Here is a 16796-nt window from a genome sequence, read left to right on the forward strand (position 1 = left end):
GTAAACCTACACCCACCATAGGACCCAGCCACTCCACTCCTTGGTATTTACCCAAGAGAAATCAAAGTGCGGGTCCAAAGACCTACGTGAATGTTCACAGCAGCTTTACTTGTAATAGCCAAAACCCAGAAACAAGCGAAATGTCCCGTGGGAAAGTTGTGGGATGTTCTTACCATAAAATACTACTCAGCAATGAAAAGGAATGAACTATGGGTTCACCCAACAACATGGAGGAATCTGGAAATAACTATTCTGAGTGAAAGAAACCAGAATAATAAGATTGTAATTAAGAGAGAGGATTCCATACAATTCTTAAAAATGCCAACTCATCTATAGTTGACAGAAAGCAATGGTTGCCTGGGGCTAGGGGAAGGGCATAAGGTAGCTTGTGCCAGCGGTAACTACGTTCATTAACTTGACTTTGGTGATGTTTTCTCTCTCTCACACACACGTTTATATACACACAAATATGTATACGTACATCATGTATGGTAATGGTTTCACAGATACATATATTCATACATACATATGAACATATATGTATACATATGTATATATAGGTATCTGAAACCCTCAAGATCAAGTACATGTATATATGTATACATATATAACTCAAATTGTATACTTTAAATAGGTGTAGTTTACTATTTTTCCATTATTCCTCAAAGAAGCTACAAAGTATCATTAAATAAAATCTATGGAGAAAAATGTGTAAGAAAAGTATCCCTGCCCTCCAGTGAGACTCCAGGTAGTGATTTTTTTGCAGTGTGGCATTCCTGAAAGTAAAATTCCTTTTGCCCAGACAGGGAGGCAACCTGACTGATCAGCAGAGAACTAAACTGAGCCACAACACTTCCACATCTAGTGCCAACTTGGTGTGTTCTTAGGTCTTAATTTCCCCTCTCCCAGTTATTTAGGGATTTTGGGATTCTGGGTGATTTTCTTTGTTGGGTTCCAAGTTTTCTTCAATGATCACATAATCCTTTCATAGTAAAAATTACTTATTTTACTTAAAAGTAAACATTTAACAGAAAGACCAGTTTCAAACATCTTAGAATACTAGAAACACGAAGTATCAAACATTTAACAATAGTTGAATACAGAGGGGCAATCTGTGCCTGAAGATGGATGGACATGACCCTACAGAGATTTCGGAAGAAGCCACGGTAGTCTAGAGAAAAGGCAATGAAGGAGAGCTTCGGGAATAATTCAACTTTCTTTAGCAATGCTTTCAACTCCGCTTTGATATATCATCCACTGCAAATCCTGGGCTTCTAAGAAGCGAGGAACCGGAGTATCTTCTGCTGCACCGGACGAAGGCAATGCAGTTTACCCAGGCAAGCCCAGGGTGCAGTGGACAGTAGGCAGGCAGCTGCGGTCTTTGTTATTTGTGCACTGTTTTGATGGGCACTGAGGGACGCCAAGGGCAACCTGACCTTGACAGCCACGACAGGCAGGCTCTAAAAGCAAGTGGCAATGCACTGCTGTTCCACAACACTGGAATGCACGAAAAATCTTCGCTAACCTCTTGGAATAGTATCACCCTTCGGAGACGTTGCTTTTGATTTTTTTAAATATTTTTACTACTCATACGTTGCCTACTCATACGTTGTACTACTCATACACAGCAGACACGGCACAAACTTAATGGTTCTGCGTCGATTCACCTCCGGAGAGAGTTCTGGTTCCAGGAAACGCTGCCATAGACCCGTCAAGGGTGAGAGAGACACCCCCTCACAGAGGCGGAGAGCTGTGCCTCCCACTTCGGTGTGCCCCCAACACAGAACTGCAGATCCTGAACCCTGAGAGGTGGCTGGGGTTCAGTCACAGCCCCTCAGATCCAGGGACCCCTCCCACTTCTGTCTGTACACTCCTAGCCACCGTCACTATCCAGACGTGTGTGGGCAAGGTGGGAGCAATACTGCTGGCCTCATGGCAACAAACAGGCCACTTGGCATTTTGAAGACATGAATTTTTATCTTTCCCCTCTTTCAGAGAAACACCCAACATGGGTGTTAAAAGTTAACCTCACCTTCAACAAATCAGTTCACCAACCTGAGTCTATCTTGCCACTCCTAAGATGAAAAAATAAAAAGTACACCCCTCAAAGTGCTACAGATCAGGGAATCCACACCCCTTTCCCGCCCCCATTCCTAATCCTCTCAATTCTGACCCGCCAGAACATCCACAAAGTTCCCCCAACCCAAATGGCGATCAGAAGATCAGCTCCATTAATGGCTGATACTTCATCTACTTTAAAAACATAAAAGAAAAGCAGATCTCTGGGCTTCCTTCTTGCATCTTCTTGAAATGCAGAGAGCCAGACCTGCAGTCAAGGTCACCCTGATACATCCCAACAGGCCCTGGTGAAGAACCTGGGCCCGAGGCCGAACCAGCTGAAGGGGTCCTGTTCATCTGCTTACCCCAAGGATGCAGGCAGTCCTAAGCCCCTTCACCCTTCCTACAGCTTTACAAGAGAAGCAGGAAAAGACTGGAGTCAGATCCTCGCTTTGGAGGAATAACTCCACCCACTCTGTTGTATGTGGCCCACGAGACTTACGCTCACCAATTAGCAGCTCGTCTTCCATTTGGAAGGGTTTAAAGAAAGGATGGCCAGAGAGACAAGAAATGTTGACTCCAGAACTGCTTAGAACCCAGCTGGTCCTACAAATGCTAGAGAACCGAGTATCTCAACCCATACATCCTGAAGACCTCTGTTTACTACAAAGCTCCAAGATGGCAATAGAGAACATCAGCTTAGGGAGACGGTAGGGGAGGGAGGGAGGGAGGGAGAAATCGCAAATCTCCTCAGTTTCTGATAGGAGATGGGCTCAAGCTGGTAGTAAGGGTATTCTACCTGTCCAAGGACAGCCCCTTCCAAGCTGCAGGAAGGTCTGTCGTGGTGGAATGCATGTATTCACTACCCCATTGGTGCCATCTTGCTTTATTGTCCAGAGACGTTATAACAGATGGGCCGTCACCTGCCAGTGGTCATATTACCAGTCCATGTACTTGTACCAAATAGGTAACAATGAGGTCTAAGAAAAACAAAGCACAACATACTTAGTCCCCTTTAAATAATCCCCATTCTACAGACAAAGAAATTAAGTCAGAAGGTAGTTATATAACTGCCCACCATCACAGCTAGTGGGTTGTAGGGCCAAAAACTGAACCCAAGTGGCCTAGCTCCAGAGTTCGTACTCAAGCACTGCACTGTGCTGTATTGAAAAATAACCTCTATAGATTTCTAAGGAAATCTCGGATCAAAACAAAGAGAGCATTGCTCTAGTTAGTAAAAGAAAATTAACCAACACTCCACTCAGATGGTCACCCAAAGCCACAGACTTGGAATTAACAAAACACTGAGCCATCATCATGTCCAATCCCCAGTCCACAGTGCGAATCCTGTCTATAAACCCCATCCCCCACAGGTTACCCATCTCCTCCTACTGTCACAAACCCCACAACCTAGAAGAGGTAGTATTTATTGAGCATATACTCTGCCCATGCCTCTCCCAGGACTTCATGGATAATAGTCACATTTAGTCCCCATCAGGTAACAAAATGGGAGCACAGAACCCCCATTTTTTCAGATAAAAAAATGCAAGTCTGAAAGGTAAGTGATTTATCTAGAATCACATACCTTATAATGAGCAAACTCAAAGTTGTCTACTGGAAAGGGGTCTAAGGCTTGAGATTGGGTGCAAGCCCTTCCCAGCAGGCATAGCTCTCGTCTGAGCTCCACAAAGGGGCATGTGTTGAGCACCAGGATTACAACTGAGGTTCCCTGTGCCATCAGTTTATTCTTTCTGCAAGCTGCCTTTTTGCCTCTTCTCTTTATTTAATCTGCTTGTTTTATCTTTTACTCATGTCAACAGATATTTAATGAACACCCAGAGTGAGCCAGAGACCCATGTAAGCACTGAGGATTAAACCAGGAGCAAAGGAGAAACTCTGTCATGGAATTTGTATACTGTTGGGGACAGGAAAAGAAAAGCATGTGTGCATGCGGAATATAGAAGAGATTTGTAAACATCCCTATTATCTATCATCTGTAGATCTCTTCTATAAAAGACCTGTACCTAGCCATTTATCTATCCATCGAGTAGACGAACAGACACAGAGGGAAAGATTTAGAGTACACGTTACAAGAAACTAAGGCAAAGTAAGAAGGATAGAGTGACGGTATAGTGAGGGAGTAGAATTTTATCTTAGATGGTAGGCAAAGTCTTTGCTAATGGAGTGACTTATAAGCAGAGACTAAGTAGAGATTTCACGTATCTGGGAGTCCTTCCATCAGGGAAGAGATGCAGTTAATAGGTCTCTTCTTAACAGCCCTAGAGGAATGTCTGCGTATCTTCACTCATTCATCTTGGAATATGTCAGGCAGTTGGTTCCATTGTGCTGTAGAAGACCCAAAGATGAAGAACAAGTAGTTGTCTTGAGTCATGTTCCCTCGGAAACAAACTCAGACTGAGATTTGTGTGCAGGGAAGAGTTTTACTGGGAGTGCCCTGGGAAACATGTAAGACAGTGAAGGAAGCAGTGCTGGGCACAGGGACATGTTGACTAGTCTTACAGGGAGCTCTGGAGCTGGGATGGCCCTACGGAGGCCAGGCCTTTGGACTTCTGCATCATCTAGTCCCTGGATACAGGCTGTCCCCCAAGGACAGAGTGGACCTGGCTAGGGTGCTCCCTCCTACGGAGGGCACTTAGAAGGGACTCCAAAAGCAATGAGCAACCAACACTTCCAGCAACTGCAGAAATGAGTATATGAGCGAACGACCTGCCTGGAGGGGGATTTGGGCATAAACATCACAGCACCCACTGCACTAACTGCCCAGTGCGTTTTCGGTAGGCAGTATTGTAAGATGGCTAAGAACATCTTGGGTCAGAGCACCGGGGTAGATGCCCCCTCCATCATTTATTAGTAGTAGGGCTGTGGACAAGTTCCCTCTGTGCCTGGGCTCCCTGGTCTGTAAAATTAAGCTAACAATGGTGTCTATTTCCTTGGGTGGCTCTGAAGATTACCTGAGTTAGTACATGTAAAATGCTTAGAAAAAACACCTGGCTTACCATGGTAAACATTGGATAAATTTTTTTTTTCCCCCCTCAGAACATCCCCTGCACATATTACTACTTCTATGTTGACGAACAAGCTTGGATAATGCACGATACCTTTCTGTCCCCTCTCTGCTTTGTAGTCCATTTGGTTTGCATGGGGCTGGCTCCACCCCTCAAGCTCTGGGAATGGACATATAACTGGGTCCCGGCCATCAGGGCAGCATAGACTTTGCTGCCAATTCTGGAACAAATAGCCAACCTAAACAGACACAAGGAGGGGCGCCTGGGTGGCGCAGTCGGTTAAGCGTCCGACTTCAGCCAGGTCACGATCTCGCGGTCCGTGAGTTCGAGCCCCGCGTCAGGCTCTGGGCCGATGGCTCGGAGCCTGGAGCCTGTTTCCGATTCTGTGTCTCCCTCTCTCTCTGCCCCTCCCCCGTTCATGCTCTGTCTCTCTCTGTCCCAAAAATAAATTAAAAACGTTGAAAAAAAAAGGGGTGCCTGGGTGGCTCAGTCGGTTGAGCGTCCGACTTCGGCTCAGGTCACGATCTCGCGGTCCGTGAGTTTGAGCCCCGCGTCGGGCTCTGGGCTGATGGCTCGGAGCCTGGAGCCTGTTTCCGATTCTGTGTCTCCCTCTCTCTCTGCCCCTCCCCCGTTCATGCTCTGTCTCTCTCTGTCCCAAAAATAAAAATTAAAAAAAAAAAACGTTGAAAAGAAAAAAAAAAAAAAAAAAAAACAACAGACACAAGGAATCCCTCCCCTGTGGCTTCCACTAGATTCTCAAAGCACGTTCTCTTCCCTTAAAATCCCAGCTCAAAAGATGATGTCAAGACTCTGAAATTTCTAGGAATTCTCTTCTCTCAATTTCGGAGAGTGCCAGCCTAAAAACGGAGCCAACCCAGAAGAAACAAAGCCAAAATAGGAGAGACAGGTTGCTAATGACAGTGATGGAGTTTCTGGATCCCGCCATGTCTGAAACTAGCCTTCTGGGTTTTTTCAGGAAAAAATAAAGAAAAATTCCTTTTTTGAATTCAGTTTGAGCTGGGTTTTCCCCACTGGCCATACTCACCTAGGTAAGCACAGCTGAGCCAGCCAGAAGCCAACACTGCAGAGGTGAGAATTACCCCAGAGAGTTAAAGCCTGGGATCCTGCTATAAGGACAAGAAGATAACAAGCAATGGGCAACCACAGCCTAGGACAGACTTGTGAAAAGGCAGACCAACCCTTGATCTGCTGGGAAGAGAATGGGTGCTGCACCTCTGTGGTCTTCCTCCCCAAAGCCCACCCCCTCCCCCAGGCCAGTCAGGAGAAAAACCTCAAAACCTAGAGAGGAACTCTACGAAGTACATGACCAGTGCGCTTCAAAACTGTCACGATAACCAGAGCGCCCAGCTGGCTCAGTTGGTTGAGCATCCAGCTTTGGCTCAGGTCATGATCTCACTCTCATGAGTTCAGTGCCCCGTGTCGGGCTCTGTGCTGACAGCTCAGAGCCTGGAGCCTCTTTGGATTCTGTGTCTCCTCTCTCTCTCTGCACCCTAACCGCCCCCCCCCCCCCCGCCATCACTCTGTCTTGCTCTCAAAAATAAATAAGCATTAAAAAAAATTTTTTTTTAAACTGTCAAGCTCAAAAACAAGGGAAGTCTGAGAAACTGTCACAGCCAAGAGTGGCTGGATAATGACTAAACGTACTGTAGTGTCCTGGATGAGATCCAAACAGAAAAAGGATGTTATGGACAAATTAAAGAGATCTGAATAGAATATGCAGTTTAGGTAATTTTTTTTTTAATTTTTCTTTAACATTTATTTATTATTGAGAGAGAGAGAAAGACACAGAGCATGAGCAGGGGAGGGGCAGGGAGACACAGAACCCAAAGCAGGCTCCAGGCTCTGAGCTGTCAGCACAGAGCCTGATGCAGGGCTTGAACTCATGAACCGTGAGACCATGACCTAAGCTGAAGTCAGAGGCTTAACCAACTGAGCAACCCAGGTGCCCCTAGGCAGTTTTTTTTTTTTTTTTTTTTTAAAGAGACAAGAAGGTAGGCCCTTTGCCCTGATGGTTGAGCAGCCCTAGTAAGATTGCAGCAAAGCAGAACCCTCAGCTCTGGCACCTGGAGCCGCTTCCATCACTCTAGTTTGCACCTCTCCATCACAAGGCCTCTTCCATTTATTTAGCATACCAGGCTACACAGTAGCTACACACAGTACACATAGTACTGGGGCTCAAAGAAGTGTAACTATGGCCTTGCACTCAAGGAATTTCCCATCTGGGGAGCACTGGACCGCAAAGGTGGATCTCTCAGCTCTAGAAGTGGCTCCCAGACCCACTGCCTCTGCTTAATTGTCCTGAGCACTCGAGTTGGACCTATCAGACCTTGGCCTGGAGAACCCCTGTACTTCAGACGGCTGGGTCATTGCAGGAAAAAGCAAGAAGGGAGACAAACGAGTTGGCTCCATCAGCTGGTTCTGAGAAAGGACCACAGGCTCTTAAACCTACAGATCCACAATCCCTTAAGTTAAATCCTTGAGCCAGATAAGCTTCAAAATGGAGAATTTTTCAGAATTTTAGGGAACAGATAGGTTACATTATCAAGAGTTCTAGTAGGATCTGGGACCACACCCCATCATCAAAAGTGTTATCAAGGCAAAATACAACTGTGGGCTCTAAGTGGAATAAATAAAACGATGATAAATAGCCTCATGAATTCCAGGCACGTTTTGCCATCAACAAAATGCTGGTGCCAAACTTACAGTGAAGTTCTTGATTTTCAGAGCCTTCGTGATGTTAGGGTTTTTAGATAAGAGATTAGAGACCTTTATGAATGCTTTCAGCTTCAACCCCAAGAGAAAGCCAGTAGGACTCTTCCCATCTGCCTCTACTGTCCCTTGGGCTGTCTCTGGTTTATCTTCTCATCAAGAAAGATCATCCTTAAAGTTCTTTTCAACCTTCTTTCAGCCATATAACAATGTAGGTGTTTCAAAGGGAGTTTCCTGAACTCATTTCCCTCCCAAGCTCCTGCCTTAGTTCTCCCAGCCTCACTCACACACCAGTCGGTAGCTCCAAGCTGGAGTGTGTATCACCATCACCTGGAGGACGTTACTAAAACACATTCTCAGTTCTGCACCCAGAGTTTCTGGTGCAGTGGGTCTAGAGCAGGGCCTCAGGACCACATTTTTAACAAGTTCCCACGTGCACCACTTGAATGCTGCTGGTCCTGGACCACACTTTAAGGACCCAGTACGTTACTTGATGAAGCTTCCTCATTCCATGCTGCAGTGAAGAAATCAATAAATACTCGAGCCCATTTTTCATTCTTATAAAGATTATCTCCCAAATGACCTCCATGTGTATTTGATGACTCAGCTGCCTGCCTGACGCATCTAGAGACAGAGAGCCAGCTGGATACTTGTGAAAAGCTTTCTTTGCCACAGGATTTTAATAGGATGTCACCCTGAGAAGCCAAGCTAGGCTCTTTACTGCAGTAGGACTCTAAACAGTAAATTCTAAAACCTTGGGGGTTAGACTTTGATTTTAAAGAAAATTTCTAATTGAAATTATTTTCCCAAGTCACCGTATCATGTTGCTGTGTGGGAAAAAAAATTGCAAATGATTTTCAAAAGTTATTTTAAAAATGTCGTTTTCCTTTGGTCATACGTAAAGGCCAGCCAAAACAGGAGCCAGTGAACAGAGATTCACTTCCTTCAGGGATCAGGGAATTTATACAAACTCCCATGAGTTGATTTTCTTAACGTCTCTACCTACCGGCCAGTGGATAATGTCAAGACATTTCTTTCACAACATACATATTGTTTTTCCAAGTCTATTCCTCCACCTCTATCTTTTTTTTTTTTTTAATATTTTACTTATTTTTTGAGGGAGGGGGAGGGAGGGGGGAGGGAGACACAGAGCCCAAAGCAGGCTCCAGGTTCTGAGCTGTCAGCACAGAGCCCAACGCAGGGCTTGAACCAACGAACCACAAGATCATGACCTGAGCTGAAACTTAACCAACTGAGCCACCCAGGTACCCCTTCCATCTTTACCTTCTAGATCTTACCTAGTAAGTCCAGAAGAAGGTCTTCTTTTTTTTTTTTTAATTTTTTTTTTTTAATGTTTTTTATTTATTTTTGGGACAGAGAGAGACAAAGCATGAACGGGCGGGAGAGGGGCAGAGAGAGAGGGAGACACAGAATCGGAAACAGGCTCCAGGCTCCGAGCCATCAGCCCAGAGCCCGACGCGGGGCTCGAACTCACGGACCGCGAGATCGTGACCTGGCTGAAGTCGGACGCTTAACCGACTGCGCCACCCAGGCGCCCCAGAAGAAGGTCTTCTTAGTCTGTTTCAATTCTCAGGAGAGAAATGGCCACATTTGATAAGTAAAAGCTAGGACAGATCTACTCAAACCCAAGAAAGTTACACATTTAGACACAAGAATCAATGCCACCAACCTCTCATATTCTTGGTGTCCTTCAAACTTTACAGAAGTCTTTCTTCATATTTCTCTAACAGTGCATTTATTCAAACATCAGTGATAACTAAAAATATATTTCTGTTGAGTTTCTATCCTTTATGATTTTGAATATTCTAGCAGTACTCTATTTCAAGAAATAGTGCATGTGGGAGCATGCAGGGGAGGGGTGGAGGGGCAGAGGGGAGAGAGAATCTTAAGTAGATTCCATGTCCAGCATGGAGCCCAACACAGGCTCATCTCATTTCAGCTCATGACCTGAGCTGAAATCAAGAGTTGAACACTTAACCAACTGAGCCACCCAGGCACCCCATAGCAGTACTCTTTTTACTGGTTTCATTACAAATTTTACTATTTAACCTACATCATGGGTTTAATAGATTTTGGAGGGTTGAGCTGGAAACCTAACTCATGATTTCTAATTTCGTAAGTAAAGGGATGTGCATTTTTGCTGCAATAAAGATCTAGAAGCCAATCCATTACTTGCTCAAGGACTAAATGAATTTCTGTAATCCCCTAAGCATGACATGTATGTAGTAACAGAGTCCCTTAATGAACACAGCTTTGCTAACTCCTAGATTATCAGGTTGAACTCTGTTTTTTGTTGGGTTTTTTTTTTTTGTATTTTGCAAAAAAGATCATTGCTTTTCAAAGAACCATAGTTTCCTTTATATAGTCAGATGTAAGAGCATGTTTTGACTCACAAATTTTCAGCACACAGCTGTTGCTAAAAGCAAATGAGAAAATGAAATAGAAATGAAGGGTAAGTCTCATCAGTCTTATTCTAGGCCTGTAGACTCTACCTTATTAGATTGACTCTCATTTCTTAACAAAAAGGCTCAAAGCACATGTCTTTCCATGTGGATGTTAGAGTTAACCTTGGCCAACACTGCTACATGACCCCACCACAACTCAACCATAAGTAGCCAGGTGAAATCTATGACAAGAGATGTTTGGTAATGCCCTACACATAAGAACAGCAGAAATTAATATCTAAAAAGCAGAATATCTACCAACAGCAGAAATTAATATCTAAAAAGCAAAAGATTTATTTCCAAGTATGTCTTCGGTAGCTCATCCTTAGAGGTAAGAGTTGTATCTCAGGAAGCTGTGCCCTAATGGCAATGATTCTAAAAATAGGGTTCATACACATCCTGTCCCCCAGTTAGTGTCCTTACTCTAACCCTAACTGTGGATATTAAGGGGGGCTATAAATAAATTTTTAGCATTCTGTGTCTCATGTCTTAAATGCTCTTATCTTGCCATAGGTCCTAACTATACTTTAAAAACAAAATCCAGCCCTGTTTCTAGAGAAGGACCAAGTTGGTATTGGTCTCTTAAGGATATACATAACCCATACTCAGGCAACCTGCTTCCATGGAAATAAGAACCCCATAACTCACTGAGAAGACTGTGGGATATACATCTCCTTCCTATAGATGCTACTGTGCCTGAAATCATGCCATCAGGGATGGAATGTATACATATTTACAAGTGCCCCCTATGTAGCAGGTGTCTCCTAGGCCAGTGGCATGAGATGGCCAACTTGGTTCCTACCCTCAAATGACTCAAGGTCATTACAGGGATCCCTTTTGGTGGGGGGTCAATTATTGTTCTGTCTCTGTACAGCTGTTAATATACAACTGCTCCTGGATATAACATGGTATGCTATGGGGATTTTCTCATCAGGTCTTTCTTTCCCATCCTGAAGAATCTGAGAAAAGGTCATTTAATGAAAATAATTCTCACAAAGCTCTGGAAGTTAATACGACCCACAGACCCCAGTTTGACACAAACAACTCTGTCACCTTAAGGACTCACTTCATGACAACCGTCACCTTCCTGGGACCAAGAGCCATTCGTCTGCCATGACATCAGCAAAGCACTAGATGGCACTAGAGACCCGCCACAGAAAAGTAACCTCAGCAACCTTGGCTGATGTCTTTCTCAAGCATTTCACACCCAGTGCTTCAAATGTGTCCTCACTGGTCACTTTCCTCAGAGAAGAGCTAAAGAAACAAAAGCGGATATTCTGACCAAAAACACCTACCATTCTCACTGCCATTGTTTGGACTTAATGCGAGGAGCCAGCAATGGGGCTTCAAGGCGACTCGGACTTTCCAAGCAAATCTGAGTTCTCATTTCCTCAGATACTAATTACAGTTAGAATTTTATCTTCTCTCTGACAGAAACATGTGGACAACAAATACAATGGGTTTGAAAGACCTTTGTAAACAGGTAGGTCATTTATTAATTGCCATCAGCATACAAAGTGAACAGAAAAAGCAATGGGTGGCTTAACAGGTTACCCTTTCCAGAAACATCTATATTTAAATGAGAATGGTAATAAAAGAACAATATTTCATCCAAAGGAACAAATCTCTAAGACCAGAAGGACACTGCCATGGAAATGCCCCATACTCTCACCTCCAGGCCACAGACTTCCCATGCAGATCAAAGGCAAATCAGGTCTACCGTCAGCATTGATAAGCTCACTCTCAGGGGTGGGAGACAGAACAAAAACAGACCTATTATCTCAGCCCCTTGCCACTGTTAAATATTTAAGAAAATCAGAGAGCTCTAAGACAAACTCCAGCCTGAGCTGAACAGGTCTCAGAGGCATCTTCTTCTATCCCAGATTCAGACTTGGACCTCAGGTATCTCAAAACACCACACAATGGGGGAGGAAAGACCTCTCAAAAGCAAAGAAATCTGGATGGTAAAACCAAGTTCTTGACTCCAGATTTCTTAATCCTCCCTGAGGACATCCCCCGTGAGAAGTGCATTCCAGGCTGTTGTGACAGAAGGGCACCACAACCTACTTTTCGTGTTTTGACTGAAATCCCCTTCTAGGACTCGACAGCACACTCAGGGACAGCCTTTCTTCCCATTTGACCGTTCCTCCTAGAGCTTCCTCTCTGGCAGCACAGAGCTGCGTGCCCCTTCTGGGCCAGCCCAGTCCTGCCGCACACACAGTCAAGCCTTTGTAAGAGTTGGCAGCCCTTCCCCACTGGGAAGAGACCCAACCCTGGAGCAGGAACGAGGCGCCCACAACACCTTTCAGTCCTGAACATTTCAACGTGGGGAAGGAGGTAAAGGAGGGTTAAGAGGAATTCAAGAGAGCCATTGAGAAGGGCCACCCACCCTCCGAGGGTGCTATATCCTGCCAATGGCTCCTCTAAAAAAAACTGACATCGGTATGAAATACTCTCACCTGAGAGCTGGGAAGTGGTCATGGCTCTCCGGGGCCACCCACTCCCCAGTGATATCCCGTACCTAGAAATGACATCCACAGAAGGCATCCAAGGGCAGAAGCAGAAACAAGACACGAAGCTCATTCAATCCCCCTAAGAACGTGTCAGGAAGCCTTGACAGCCCAAAGAGGAGGCTGAGGTCACGGCTGCCCTGGGACCTGCATGCCTATGGTGAAGCGGTCTCTCTATGGCATAGAGAATGCTGCCCTAGCGTACCCTGGCTTCTCCAGGACACGGGGATGTTGCATGTACGTGTACATACATGTGTGTATGTGCGTCCATGTACACGCACACACACGCAACCCTTCGTGAAGGTGCTAAAGATGGACTACAAAGGATGAAACAATGCCCTACACTTTGAGGAAGCTTTCTTACCTTTCATGAGAAGTTTCTGCAACTGTTACTATATTCCTTCACTCCAAAGTCACAAGGTAGACTGGGTAGATAAAATTAAAATTAGCCCCTACTGGGCAGATGACAAAATTAAGTTTCTAATACATTGTGCCAGTTTGAACCAAAAGTCCCGATCTAATGACTTATTCGGGGTCATCCTGCACCTAAAAGATATTGCTTAATAATTGTACAATTATTACATATTGTAATTATTAAATTATTAAATTACTTATTGTAATTAGTAAGCTTTCAATGTTTTGTAAATCTATCTTAAGAATTATTTTTGGGGGCGCCTGGGTGGCGCAGTTGGTTAAGCGTCCGACTTCAGCCAGGTCACGATCTCGCGGTCCGTGAGTTCGAGCCCCGCGTCAGGCTCTGGGCCGATGGCTCGGAGCCTGGAGCCTGTTTCCGATTCTGTGTCTCCCTCTCTCTCTGCCCCTCCCCCGTTCATGCTCTGTCTCTCTCTGTCCCAAAAATAAATAAAAAACGTTGAAAAAAAAAAAAAAAAAAAAAGAATTATTTTTGTGGAGGGGCACCTGGGTGGCTCAGTTGGTCGATCACCTGACACTTGATTTCGGTTCAGATCATGATTTCACAGTTGTGGGTTTCAGCCCTGCCTCAGGCTCTGTGCTGGGCATGGAGCCTGCTTAAGATTCTCTATTCCTCTGCCCCTCTTCCATTCTTTCACAAGAAAGAAGAAGAAAGAAGGGAGGGAAGGCAAGAAAGAAGAAAAAGGCAAGAAAGAAGAAAAAGGCAAGAAAGAAGAAAAAGGCAAGAAAGAAGAAAAAGGCAAGAAAGAAGAAAAAGGCAAGAAAGAAGAAAAAGGCAAGAAAGAAGAAAAAGGCAAGAAAGAAGAAAAAGGCAAGAAAGAAGAAAAAGGCAAGAAAGAAGAAAAAGGCAAGAAAGAAGAAAAAGGCAAGAAAGAAGAAAAAGGCAAGAACGAAGAAAAAGGAAAGAAAGAAGAAAAAGGAAAGAAAGAAAGAAAGAAAGAAAGGAAAGAAATTATTTTTGTTGATATCCCCACAGATCACTTTTACCTCTGTAATTAAAATCAAAGTAGAAATGAGCAAAATCATTTGGATTTTTATCTTAAAATGGCTATTTGGTCTACTATTCTCAACCCTACCTGTATATTAGGAATCAACTGAGGATCTTTTTAAATACATCAATGCCTTACTGTAGAATGCTCTTTGAACCAAATGATGCCTACCCAAAATGGAGAGGCAGCATGATGTGGTGGAAAGAGGATTTGGAATCACACAGACCAGGGATGGCATCCTCGTTAACTGTAGGACACGGACAAGTCACTTAATTTCTCTGCATCTCAATTTCTCCATCTATAAAATGGGGATGAGGGATTCCCACGTCATAGTTATTCTCAAAATTAAGTAAGAACATACCTGGCTTCTCTGGGCCAGACAGTGCTTGGGATACATCAGTAAGACATGACCCTACCCTCAAGGAGTTCACTCTTTGAATCACCTAACATGGTACCTGGTAGAGAAGGTGCTCAATGAACTAATTTTGTTGCATAAACTAATAAGTGAATAGTAGATTCCTAAACAAATATAAACTGTCAATGCCTGAGATTCACCCTGGCTAACTGAAGCAACTGTTTGGGGGTAGACAGGGAAGAGTAATTTTTTAAAGCTCCATGTAGGATTTTACTGTGCATCCATGGACTTGGTGGGATGGGAGTACCGTCCACCAGATACCAGATCATTTTGCACCTTTTGTGTGTGCAGATGTCCACTTACAGAACTTCAAGGTCTTCAAGTTTACCAGCTACTTAAGGGCCACTCTTTTCAAGAATATTCAAATAAAATAACTGGAGTTACTATCTAACATATGGTAAGCAATCCACTCCCCTCCCCAGTATTTTTGAGGCATCCCAGAAGCACGTACTCCTGGTTCATCTCACCCTAAATCCCCAATACTGCCAGTTTCTCAGTCCCACTCACCATCTTGCTTCCTGCAGAGGATCCTCAGCCCATCCCCTCACCTTTGGCTACCACCTTCCCACCTCCTTCCAATACCCAATGCAATCATCAGCCTTGTTTCAGAGAACAAACCTTTACTAAAAGCTTCATAGAAGGAGACTACAGCTCCTAAAGAGAAATTTGCCACTAAATACTAAGACATCACTGTTCTTGAAGTTTCTCAGTCCTGCCACAGGGGATTCCCACTGCCTGGTTTGTTCCTTTCCCTTAAATCATCAACAGTTTCTAGCTTACTGTATCCAACTAGACATTTCTAGATTCCTTACTTCTGTCATAGGTCCAGGAATTCCTCACCACCTTCCTACCAAGCTTCCACCCAAGAAAGCTCACATTCCCTCAATTTCATTACACAAAGCAGCTGAGCACTTTGGTCTTCATCTTCTCCTGTAGATCATTCTGGGAGGTTTAACTCCTGCCCCCCCCCCTTTTTTTAAAGCCAAAATGTTCCATTCAATATTTTCCTAAACATAAGGTTCATCACCTTTAGCATCTGGTGGAAGCTTTGACGTTTCTGTTTTTCTTTGACTTGTCACAGACTGAATTTGTAGACTGTGTTCCCCTCCCTCATGACTAAGTATTTACATATGTACACAGATACATGTGTACAGATACAGATGGGATTGGGGGCAGGAAATCATTGGCTGTTATGTGAAGAGTGGTTACAACCTGAGGGAACAGGGGACAGGACAGGAAAGTTTTGGGGGGTACAGAGAGAAGAAACCACTCAAAAGCATGTGGAGGCAGCTGAGGCAATCAGGCAGTTCCCAGGAGCAGCCAGAAAAGCCCGATAGATGGGCCAAAGTAAAGTGGTTGAGCGCAGAGCCATCAAAGAATGTCCCAAGGTCCGTTCTACTTAAGGCAACCTGAAGTTTTGTCTCAAGCAATCAAAAATACTTACCAAGAGCCCTCCTTGACTTCCATAAGTAGCACTCTGACAGGAATGGGATCTACACTCCCAGGAAACTATTCAGGGCCAGACACTGCGCTGGGTACTTTCAACAAGCCTCTGAGGCAAGGGATGAAAGAATTCTTTGGGCAAGATGCTTTCGGACATCCCCTCTATCCCCAGATTGCACAGTCTTGCTAATGGGTTTTTTGTGGAAGGAGAGAGGCCTCCTCCTCACAACTCTCAGGGTGTTAACTAACAGGCTTTGGACTGTATGTATGAGCAGTTGTTGCAGAGCCTGGCAGAATACACAACCCAATCAGAACGATTTCGGGAACAGGGGATCTTGCCAAGAGAAATGATCTAGCATTTGGGCGCTAAAAGAAGCCAGTTCACCTAATTCACCTCTTCATGACATAAAGGAATCAGGGTCCAAGGGAGAGATCTCTCTTACTGGATGCTCTTGGCTTCTGAGTGGCATAGCTGAGGTTACTTGGTCTCTTGGCTTCCTGTTGAGGGACCTTTTGTGAACACACAACCTGTCATAAAATGTACCATTAATCTTTATTTTCTTTATTAGAACGAGCCTTAAGACATGAAACTGTCTACATTTCAATAAAAAAAAATTGATGGATGAGAAATGCCATTTCCTGACAAGTGCCATTTCCAATTCCTACACCGTTCACTTCTCTTTCTCCCACCACACCCATCCATCCACCCCACCCAATATACATCGCAA

General features: G+C 44.3%; 1 long non-coding RNA gene across 1 annotated transcript in view; it reads right to left on the bottom strand.

Moving 5' to 3' along the window:
• The window catches only part of LOC131513725 (uncharacterized), a 414851-nt gene extending 401447 nt beyond the window's left edge, over window positions 1-13404 (bottom strand). The window contains exon 1 of the long non-coding RNA XR_009262750.1: window positions 12347-13404. This is a non-coding gene — a long non-coding RNA (uncharacterized LOC131513725). The remainder of the gene's footprint in view (window positions 1-12346) is intronic.
• Window positions 13405-16796: the final 3392 nt, after the last annotated feature.

The sequence above is a fragment of the Neofelis nebulosa genome, chromosome 6 (genome assembly GCF_028018385.1).
Source record: "Neofelis nebulosa isolate mNeoNeb1 chromosome 6, mNeoNeb1.pri, whole genome shotgun sequence".
In the NCBI taxonomy this organism is placed as follows: domain Eukaryota; kingdom Metazoa; phylum Chordata; class Mammalia; order Carnivora; family Felidae; genus Neofelis; species Neofelis nebulosa.